Genomic DNA, 11,822 nt, shown 5'->3' with positions numbered 1-11,822 from the left:
ACCGAATCAGCTGATTACAATGAATATGAGGAAACACTTGAGTAAGCTGACAAGCTACCTTATTTGAATAAGTGTTCACTTCAGTGTGATTTATGAATTGGAAATTATTATAAGCAACTGCTTAAGTGTTTCCTTACGATAAGTGTTGACTATGAATTCGGCCTTTTAATGTGCTGCACAACAGCCAGAGGCCAATTACAGTTCAGCACAAACAATATAACAAAAACATTAGCAATAATTTACAATAAAAGTACAAAGATATAATTAAATTATTGGCAATTAATTAAAATGATAATTACAAATGAAATAATGGAATCATAAATGAAGAATGGAATCATATAAAATAGTATTACAAAGATATGCAAGATAATAATACAACGACAATAATGACAATAAATGAACGGGATAAAATGGATGACTAAACTACATAGCATAATGAGATTAAAAGTAATTGTATTTGAAAATGAAAGGATGGAATCAAGTAAATTAATAAATAACAAAATGACATAAAAGTTAGCGAGAATAATATTAAAATACATATTTAAACAAAAGCTATAAATGAAAACTGATATAAAACTTCAAAGTATATACTACACATTAATAATAATAAAAATAATAATAATAATAATAATAATAATAATAATAATAATAATAATAATAATTTTATTTACATACAGATTTCCAATGTTTACACATCTTTCTGTGCCTAAAGACTTAGGGTGCTATTCATAGACATTTCGCTAGCCAGCGCTACGAGCGTGCTAAACTAGCCCCGACTATCGACTGGTTACTTGTACGGGATTCGTATCATATCCAGTGTTGCCAACTCAGAATTCCATTTACCGCTGCACAAGCTTAAAAAACCGCTAAACTGTACTTGAAAAACTCCATATTTTGCTAAACACATCACTTCCAAATTTGAAATACAAACTACACAGTTTTAGAAACTGGAGAATTTTATAAAAATATAGACTAAATTGTGAAAAGTGTGTATCACTTCGTACCCTGTATGTTCTATACAAAATCGTATGGAAAATTAAATCTGAATATTTTGCATTCAATATTACCTTGCATCATTTACATCGAGCTTTCGAACTATCACCGGCAACTTCTTCCCCTCATTCTTTCAATACATTGTTTTTTTTTTCACTTACTTACAAATGGCTTTTAAGGAACCCGAAGGTTCATTGTCGCCCTCACATAAGTACGCCATTGGTCCCTATCTTGAGCAAGATTAATCCATTCTCTATCATCATATCCCACCTCCCTCAAATCCATTTTAATATTATTTTCCCATCTACGTCTCGGCCTCCCTAAAGGTCTTTTTCCCTCCGGCCTCCCAACTAACACTCTATATGCATTTCTGGATTCGCCCATATGTGCTACATGTCCTGCCCATCTCAAACGTCTGGATTTAATGTTCCTAATTATGTCACGTGAAGAATACAATGCGTGCAGTTCTGCGTTGTGTAACTTTCTCCATTCTCCTGTAACTTCATCCTTCTTAGCCCCAAATATTTTCCTAAGAACCTTATTCTCAAACACCCTAACCTATGTTCCTCTCTCAACGTGAGAGTTCAAGTTTCACAACCATAAAGAACAACCGGTAATATAATTGTTTTATAAATTCTAACTTTCAGATTTTTTGACAGCAGACTGGATGATAAAAGCTTCTCAACCGAATAATAACAGGCATTTCCCATATTTATTCTATGATTAATTTTCTCCCGAGTATAATTTATATTTGTTACTGTTGCTCCAAGATATTTGAATTTTTCCACCCCTTCGAAGGATAAATCTCCAATTTTTATATTTCCATTTCGTACAATATTCTCGTAAATCTCAAAACCTTATTCCTTTGCTGTAGTCGTGCCAGAGAAGCAGTCCTATTCCGAGGCTTATTGTAGGGATTCGTAACAAGCTGTTTTTACGGTGATGGGTTGTTAGCCCTTCGCCCAAACCCCAAGCTGGAGGACCACCCCTTATCGGCTGTCCACGACTGCTTATTCAATATATTCACAGCTACCCTCTATAGTTTTTTTTTCACACATCTCTAAACTTTTGTATGTACGAAGTTTTACGCGGCATACTTCTTCAAAATTGAATGAAGTAGATGAATAATATAAGCTTACTGGACACTTCGGAAAGAATCACATTCACAATCACACCAGTCCGTTCGAAATCTGATTTCACACTGAGCTGGAGACGTACCTGCCAACAATGAGTCTGGTTGTAAGTTTTGAGTATGTCTGTGTTACATAAAGTACAATGCGGAATGATAAATTAAATAATATATAATATTATAAGACGACATTAAGATATATGGATCATATGAGACAAAGAGGAAAGCAGAAATAGGAAAGGCTGGAGAATACTGAGTTTGCAGTGAAAGCGAATGTGGCATACCTTATTTGTACAATAATGGATGAGGCAGGAAATGGACATGGTTGTATCATAAAACACTGATATTTTATACTCGCAGAATGAAAAATTGTGATAATACCATATTAATCTCTGGTTTTGATATTGATATATTTATTTCTACAACTCTTATTTGGTAATGGGTCGCCACCACATCTCTGTATTCGTGCTCCCCATTACCTTCTAATTACAATAACACATACAAACTTTCATTGACGTGTGCAGTCATCTTGTTTTACCTTTGTTACCTCTATTACTATAATGCATACTCTCAATTTGCTTTCTAACCTCTCCCCTTAAAATTTTCTCTCCTTTCTAATGAACACCTCGCCACTTTTATTGTTCACTTATATTTGAAGTACTTCCTATCGTCTAAAATTTCCCTAATTTTGAACTAACTTTTACTAACACTATTTAATCATACTCATTCACTTTCATCTCTAATTTACAATCAGTTCTACCTCTCCTCAATTCCGTCATCACTCTTATCCCTTATTTCTCCATTAGACACTGAATCACTTGTTAAACTGTTCCCTTTCACCCCGATAAATTTTCCGTTTGCCACTATTTTTGTAAGTCAACTCAACCTTCATTTGTAAACTTACATTCAAATACTTGCTGTCTTCCTATCATTTCAATTTCTCTGATTGTACGCTAACTCAGTCGACACTCCAATACTAATAACATTTCACTACCAATTACTATTAACAAACACTTCTAATTTTCTCTAGTCACTTCCTTTATCAACTCTTGTTTCTCTGGACACTAATTCACTTATTCGTTCATACATTCTCTCTCCGATTATTTTGCTAGTTACTCTTACTCCTTGAACACTCACTTTATTGTTTCTATGCCTTTTGCCACACTAATCTCTGGTTTATGATTAACTAATGTTGTTGTCCGCAAGTACTTATAAAAACAATATAACATCTTTATACAGACGTGGACAAATTATTAACAAAATTGAAAATTTTTATGATAATTCTGTTTACAAAATTTGACTTTTCAATTTAAACTACAGTTGACAATTTTGCATATTTACATCATTACAGTAGACAGAAATATGCAAAAATGTCAACTGCAGTTTAAATTGAAGAGTCACGTTTTGTAAAAATATATAATAAAAATCTTCAATTTAGCTAATAATTTATAGATTAGCAAAAATTTCAACTGCATTGAAGAGCCAAATTTTGTAAAAATATAAAACAAAAATCTTCAGTTTTGCTAATAATGTGGAAATATCCAAAATGTCAACTGTAGTCCAAATTGAAGAATCGAATTTTGTAAAAATATACAATAAAAACCTTCAGTTTTGCTAATAATTTGTAAATATGCAAAAATATAAAATGTAGTCCAAATTGAAGAGTTAAATTTTGAAAAGTATACAATACAAATCTTCAATTTGGCTAATTATTTGGAAATACACAAAAATGTCAACTGTAGTCTAAATTGAAGAATCATATTTTGTAAAAATATATAATAAAAATCTTCAATTTTGCTAATAATTTGTCCACGTCTGTAGAAACAAAAAACTTAAAAATATCGTCTCCCCTTGTCGGAATCATAAAAAAAGCCAAATAAATAGCTAGCCGCTGACGATAAATTTCTGTAGCTGACCATAAGTCCTGAAAACACCAGATTTAGCTACAAAACCGCTGACTTGGCAACACTGATCATATCACATCGCTAACACTGGTTTATGAATAAGAAAAACGTTAGTTCGCTGATCATCCACTGGAAGCCCGCGCTAAGAATGTCTATGAATACGGCAAAGTCTTATTCTTGTTCTCCACTCTTCTCTGTCCATCCAAACCATGTCGTTCAGTCTGCACTCTCTCATCCCTGTTCTGATCCATGAACTTCGAGGTCTCCCTTTCCTTCTCCCAGGCGGACAACATTCCAGCGCCATTTCAGGTAACCTTTCTTCTGGCATTCTTCTCACATGCTCATACTAGGTCAACTGCTTACATCTCACATAATCCAAAACAGAATGTTGAATGTTCATTTCATCTCATATAGGCCTAACTGTATTTCTAATTTCGAATGTCTCGCTGATCTTCTTAAAAAATCTATTTCCATCATCATGAGTTTTGATACTAACCTTTTATTAAATTTCTATGTTTCAGCACCATGTGTAAAATAATAGTAAACTGCCCCCCATTGAGGGTAGCCCTTACGGACTCAGTATATCCTCAAAAAAAAAAAATATATACATACGTAAACATAGATATTAAATTTTAAAGAAGGGAAACAAAGAAAAGGGGGTGAAAAATTACAATTGCTATTAATGTGGCACCATTTGATTAATTAGGATTTGGCAGGATTTTTTTAACACAATTATCACAATGTCATCCCTCAGAGATGTTGGCAGAGCAAACTGCCGTCGAAATTCTTCGAAAAAAAGCTGGTATAGTCCCTCGAGCACCTATGAGCAAGCCGAATACCTCAACGTGAATTAAGGCATATTTCAGCTTGAAATAGTTGACTGTAGGCTCATAGATCGACTTCTTCTCAAGATGGACCTCGGCTGACTGACGACATTCTACTTCAAAACGTATCGTGGGGTCCACAATGGTGCCCTATTTAGTGTCGGCATTGCACGCTAAAATATCTACTCGTCTCGTTGACCCATTTTCAGCTAGACAGGAGATTTCTTCTTCTACTATTCAGCCCTTATTTCTTAATGCGGCAGCAATTTTGGACCTTACAAGATATCTAGAGTTCCTCAAGAGCAATCCCTGTTCACAGAATCCCAAGACGTGTGCTAAAGTTTCAATCTCCGGGCAGCCATGTCTGCACCGGGTACCGTCGAGAGATCTGCCGGGAACGGAACGAACAGTTACTAAATTTGCTGTCATTTTCAGGCTAGATATCCATTCACTAGTCGAAAGTCCTTCTTGTGTGCAATCCAACTTTGACTAATGAATCACATATTTGCAATTTATTTTCCCTTGTTAGGCCCATATCTGTCCCATAGAATACCATTCAACATTGCTGTTACTGTTCTGCCTTTAGTATTTCTGTTCCTAATGTCTATCTTCTTTATCTATTCGAACCCCCAAATACTCAAATTCTTCACAGCCTATAATACAACCTTTCTGATCTTCCAATATTAAATCCTCAGCTTTTATTCCACGTACCATATAAAATGTTTTTTCTAGATTTATTTTCAAACCCCATTTTTCATATTGTTATAACAACTTCCGAAACAAAATTTCCATATCTTCATATTCTTGTGTAATTACCACCTGATTGTCTGCAAACAATGTATACAACATATTTATTGATTCATCTCCAATGGGTATTCCTATTCCTGAACATTTGCTGGTCCAGTTTGACAATGCTCTCTGTAGAAATATCTTAAATAATGCAGGTGACATGCTACACCCTTGACGAAAGCCCTTTGTTACTATAACTTCTTCTGACCTAGATTTTCCAATTTTAACTTTAGATTAAGCATTTTTATGTACATTTTTTATTGCATTAATAATTCTTGTCTCAATTTCCATATAAACTAATGTCTCCCATAACTTTTAAATCGTACAATGTCGTAAACCTTCTCTAAATCTTACTTACTTACTTACTTACTGGCTTTTAAGGAACCCGGAGGTTCATTGACGCCCTCACATAAGCCCACCATTGTTCCCTATCCTGAGCAAGATTAATCCATTCTCTATCATCATATCCCACCTCCCTCAAATCCATTTTAATATTATCTTCCCATCTACATTTCGGCCTCCCTAAAGGTTTTTTTTCCCTCCGGCCTCCCAACTAACACTCTATATGCATTTCTGGGTTCGCCCATACGTGCTACATGCCCTGCCCATTTCAAACGTCTGGATTTTATGTTCCTAATTATGTCAGGTGAAGAATACAATGCGTGCAGTTCTGCGTTGTGTAACTTTCTCCATTCTCCCTCTTAGCCCGAAATATTTTTCCTAAGCACCTTATTCTCAAATACCCTTAACCTATGTTCCTGTCTCAAAGTGAGAGTCCAAGTTTCACAACCATAAAGAACAACCGGTAATATAACTGTTTTTATAAATTATAACTTTCAGATTTTTTGACAGCAGACTGGATGACAAAAGCTTCTCAACCGAATAATAACACGCATTTCCCATATTTATTCTATGTTTAATTTCCTCCCGAGTATCATTTATATTTGTTACTGTTGCTCCAAGACATTTGAACTTCTCTACCTCTTCAAAAGATAAATTTCCAATTTTTATATTTCCATTTCGTATAATATTCCCGTCACGAGTCATAATCATATACTTTGTCTTTTCGGGATTTACTTCCAAACCTATCTCTTTACTTGCTTCCAGAAAAATTTCCTTGTTTTCCCTAATCGTTTGTGGATTTCCTCCTAACATATTCACGTCATCCGCATAGACAAGCACCTGATATAACCCGTTCAATTCCAAGCCCTCTCTGTTATCCTGGACTTTCCTAATGGCATACTGTAGAGCAAAGTTAAAAAGTAAAGGTGATAGTGCATCTCCTTGCTTTAGCCCACAGTGAATTGGAAACGCATCTGACAGAAACTTCTCTAAATCTACGAATGTAAAATGCCTTCCTCGATGCTGTGTAGCTTGGACAAGTTAAAATGTGACAAAACCCACATCATATCGCATTCATGATGGTAATGATGTTAATGGTTGTGGTGGTAAGAAGAAGACGGTGAAAGAGACGGAGAAGGTGGAGGACAGAAGACGAAAACGATGAAAGAGTAATGGAACGGAGAAAAATTCTCTCCGGCGCCGGGATTTGAACCCGGGTTTTCAGCTCTACGTGCTGATGCTTTATCCACTAAGCCACACCGGATACCACCCCGGCGTCGGGAAGAATTGTCTCTGATTAAGTTCCAACTCTTGGGTTCCCTCTAGTGGCCGCCCTCTGCACTACGTCATAGATGTCTATGAACATAGGACCGAAGTCCACACATATGCTGAGGTGCACTCGTTATAAGTGATTAGTTGGCCGGGATCCGACGGAATAAGCGCCGTCTTAAATCACGAAGTGATTTACGCATATCATATAAATATTATTTTAATGTACCGAAGTACATATGATATTTCCATGCAGATATTCTGCGTCATCATACGCTTATTCCGTCGGATCCCGGCCAACTAGTCACTTATAACGAGTGCACCTCAGCACATGTGTGGACTTCGGTCCTATGTTCATAGACATCTATGACGTAGTGCAGAGGGCGGCCACTAGAGGGAACCCAAGAGTTGGAACTTAATCAGAGACAATTCTTCCCGACGCCGGGGTGGTATTCGGTGTGGCTTAGTGGATAAAGCATCAGCACGTAGAGCTGAAAACCCGGGTTCAAATCCCGGTGCCGGAGAGAATTTTTCTCCGTTCCATTACTCTTTCATCGTATGATGACGCAGAATATCTGCATGGAAATATCATATGTACTTCGGTACATTAAAATAATATATATATAAGAAGATGAAAAGAATGATTGCAATTACGACGCCATGGTGGCGAACAGAAGAGATCTAGAGATCTGAATATTAGTCTCTTCGCAGTTCTCTCTAACCTCGTGGCCATCAAGTTATGCCTTCATCTTCCTCTGATGAATTATATAACTTATTGCAAATTACACTTGTGTTTTGCAAATATATTTCAAAAAAAGTACTTTCATTTTCTTTCAGCCTAATTTGTTACTGTCGTTCGTTCTGCAATACTCGTATGTTTCGTCCTTCAAGATAGCTGTTGTTTTTGTGTTAGGGTACTTAGCTTCAGATTGAGTGAAGCATGGAATTAATAGAACTTCTCAAAATTGTATTTTTTTTTGTTTTAATTTAATCACTGCTGTAGTAAAGCGCAACGCTTTGAAAAGCGGAGAAATGCGTCATAACAAATTTACAACTGTCCTCCAAATTACACTTAATGAACTAATGGACTCCATACTATCGAGAATGACAACAGTGACCATCAATCAAAATCTGTACTACGAATAAGGCAACGTGCGGGGAAGCTCAGTTCATTAGTATACGAGGTCATGTTCTTCACTAGTGACGTGCTTTGTTCCAGGAGGCTGCAAGATTAACTATTACCACAGTCTAGTACAGCCGCGGCGAAAATGCGACTCACGAGCACATTGTGGCTCGCAGTGCTTTTCTCTCGCTTCCTACCTACAACCCCCACCCTCTTACTCACTGGAGTCAAACTCCGTTCTATTTGTATTTGTCTCGGACCTGCGAGTGGCGTATCGTCGCAATATCTCTCTCGAAACCATGTACCTCTATAAAAAACGAAAGTTTCAAGTAGGATGGGAGGATGCATTATTTAGCTTACAATATGATGAAAATATTAAATGTATGATTTGTTCACAAGTATTACTAGAAAAACGGTTGTATAACATAAAACGGCATTATAAGTTACTACATGTTACTGATGAAACATTAAAAGGTTAAGTGTTATTATTATTATTATTATTATTATTATTATTATTATTATTATTATTATTATTATTATTATTATTATCATCATCATCATCATTATCATATCTGTACGTCGATTCTTTTACAGCAGATGTACGAATAATGCGGTTACATTTTCAATTTCAACTCAGAGATTTACAATGTGATGTTAAATGAAAGCTAGATGTAAGGACTTGACAGATATTGAACTTTTCAAATCTTTGGAAAAAAATAAATATTTGAAGCTTCGTTCTTTCGCTTGCTCTGTTGAAGCCATGTTCGCTGTAACTTACGTTTGTGAAAAATTATTTTCAACAATGAAAATAGTAAAAATCAAATTTAGATCACGACTGACAGACAAATACCTTCGTGATCAACTACGATTGGCAGTAAGTGACATAATTCCTGATTTTGAAACTTTGTCGCAGAGACATTCTGAAGACAGTTAATTTTAGGTTGTGATAATGTGTCCTATGTTTTCTTGTTCATTTCTTTCTTCGTTACACGTCCTAAACATTAACTTCCCCTTCGGTTGTCCGCCTCCCTCCATAGGTGCTATGCACGTTGCAGCTTACACAGTGGCTCTGCGCACCATGGCCTTTTCGCCACGGCTGGTCTAGTGTATACAGTCACGAAACTGAGTTTTAAGGCTGCTAGGAACAATTGACTGTACCGGTACTATTTCGCATTGTCTGTATTGAGGCGATATTAGCGATCCTAGTGGTTAGCAACTATTTATGGATGCATATTTACTACGTATTGTGCTTCGTGACTGTATATACTAGACCAGCGGTGGCGAAAATGTAATCGTGCGCCGAGCCACTGTGTAACCTGCAACGTGCATAGCACCTATGGAGGGAGGCGGACACCTGAAGGGGAAGTGAAGCAACTGTCTGACTTATTAACGGATTTTCATTTTCCTTACGTCAAGCACTTAAATATAATTTTATACAGTACAAGGCTACGAACTAATGTTTAGTACGTGTAACGAAGAAAGAAATGAACAATAAATGAACAATATCACAACCTAAAATTAACTATCTTCAGAATGTCTCTGCGACAAAGTTTCAAAATCAGGAATTATGTCACTTACTGCCAGTCGTAGTTGATCACGAATGTATTTGTCTGCCAGTCGTGATCTAAATTTGGTTTTTACTATTTTAATTGTTGAAAATAATTTTTCACAAACGTAAGTTGTAGCGAACAGAGCAGGCGAAAGAACGAAGCTTCGGATATTTATTTTTTGGCAAAGATTTGAAAGTTCAACATTTGTCAAGGCCTTACATCTACCTTTCATTTGACATCACATAGTAAATCAGTGAGTTCAAATTGAAGAGCTAACCGCATTATTCGTACATCTGCTGAAAAAGGGTCGACGTACAGAGATGACGATGATGATGATAACAACACTTAACGTTTTAATATTTCAGCAGTAACATGCAGTATAATGCCGTTTTATGTTATACAACCGTTTCCTCGTAATACTTGTGAACAAATCATACATTTAATATTCTCATCATATTGACAGCAAAAAAATGCGTCCTCCCATCCTACTTGGAACTTTCGTACATGGTTTCGAGAGAGACATATGCCACTCGCAGGTCAGAGACAAATACAAATGGAACGGAGTTTGACTCCAGTGAGTGAGAGGGTGAGGGTTGGCGGAGGTTAGAAGCAAGCGAAATGCACAGCTATTACTGCGAGCCACAATGTCTCGCGAGTCACGTTCTCGCCACGGCTGTACTAGACTGTGGTATTACGATGTGCGCGCATCTAGTACTTGACTGACAGCTCGTGCGACTCTTGTTTCGTGATTGGGACAGAACAAAACATGGATCACTTTAACAGTTACATTAATGCTTAAAATTTAAATTATTTACACTATGTACACTAGAATACGATATTTTCAATATTTACACTATAATAAAGAATGTAGGCCTACAATGATCAAACATTATTTACACTACTAAGCTTATGTACAGGGTGTCTAATTTAAGCCGTTCATTTTTGTTTAGGCAGCAAAATAGTAGTCGAGACATGTGGGAGGTATTTAATGATTTCGTAGGCGGAATCAGCGGTTGATAATAACGTTCACTGACATCATCATGTGAATATAACGAATTTTAGTTTTCGTATGATAGTTTTATAAAGGGACATCATTTTATTTTTACTTCAATTTTTATTGTACCTCAATTTTTTAATGTACTTCACTCCCACCCCCTCTACTAATAAACTTCCAATCGTCCTCCACACAGAACCAAGGCCGCGTATGTAGTCATAGTCGCCTACACTATTGAGATAGTGAATATAGTACGTTCCAGAAATATGTTCGCGTTTTCCAGTGACGAAAGAGCTTTCGATATTGAATCATATTTTCGCACAGGTCCTGTCGTCCGTTTGCCTACGTCGCATCCTGGTTTACCCCACCTGCTTCTGCTCGCCGCTCTGTAAAGGCTAGTGGATGGGCTGTCTTAGCTCTTTTCTGAAAACATTAATTTCTGTTAGGAATTGGATGTCTACGTAATATTGTACAACTGTTTAAAATAACTTAAATAGGAGGGAGGAGGGCCTCGTTAAGTAATTAACTGTAACGTTATTTCCCCCCTTTCTACGACCCTGCGACAAAACCACTTGGAAGGACAGTAGATAGCATGTCTGAGTAATTTTATCTTTTCGGGTCGGGCAGAAATGAAGATTAAATTTACAGTACATAGGTATAGAGATATAGACTAGGTAAAGAATTATTTCAACATGAGTTACTAGTACGAAGGACGAAACTGATAATAGGAATTAGGTGCAATAGTCTATAGTGCGATAGTATGTATAAAAGAACTGAAGCCTGTATAGAAATGAACGGCCACCATTTTCAAAAATGTGTTTAAATACCCATATTCTGATTATTTTTCAATTTAACTTCATTCTCTAGCCTATATTGTACGCTAATGTGCTGTAGACAGTATAATA

This window comes from Periplaneta americana, chromosome 1 (assembly GCF_040183065.1).
Source record: "Periplaneta americana isolate PAMFEO1 chromosome 1, P.americana_PAMFEO1_priV1, whole genome shotgun sequence".
NCBI lineage: Eukaryota > Metazoa > Arthropoda > Insecta > Blattodea > Blattidae > Periplaneta > Periplaneta americana.
This window is presented reverse-complemented; position numbering follows the sequence as displayed.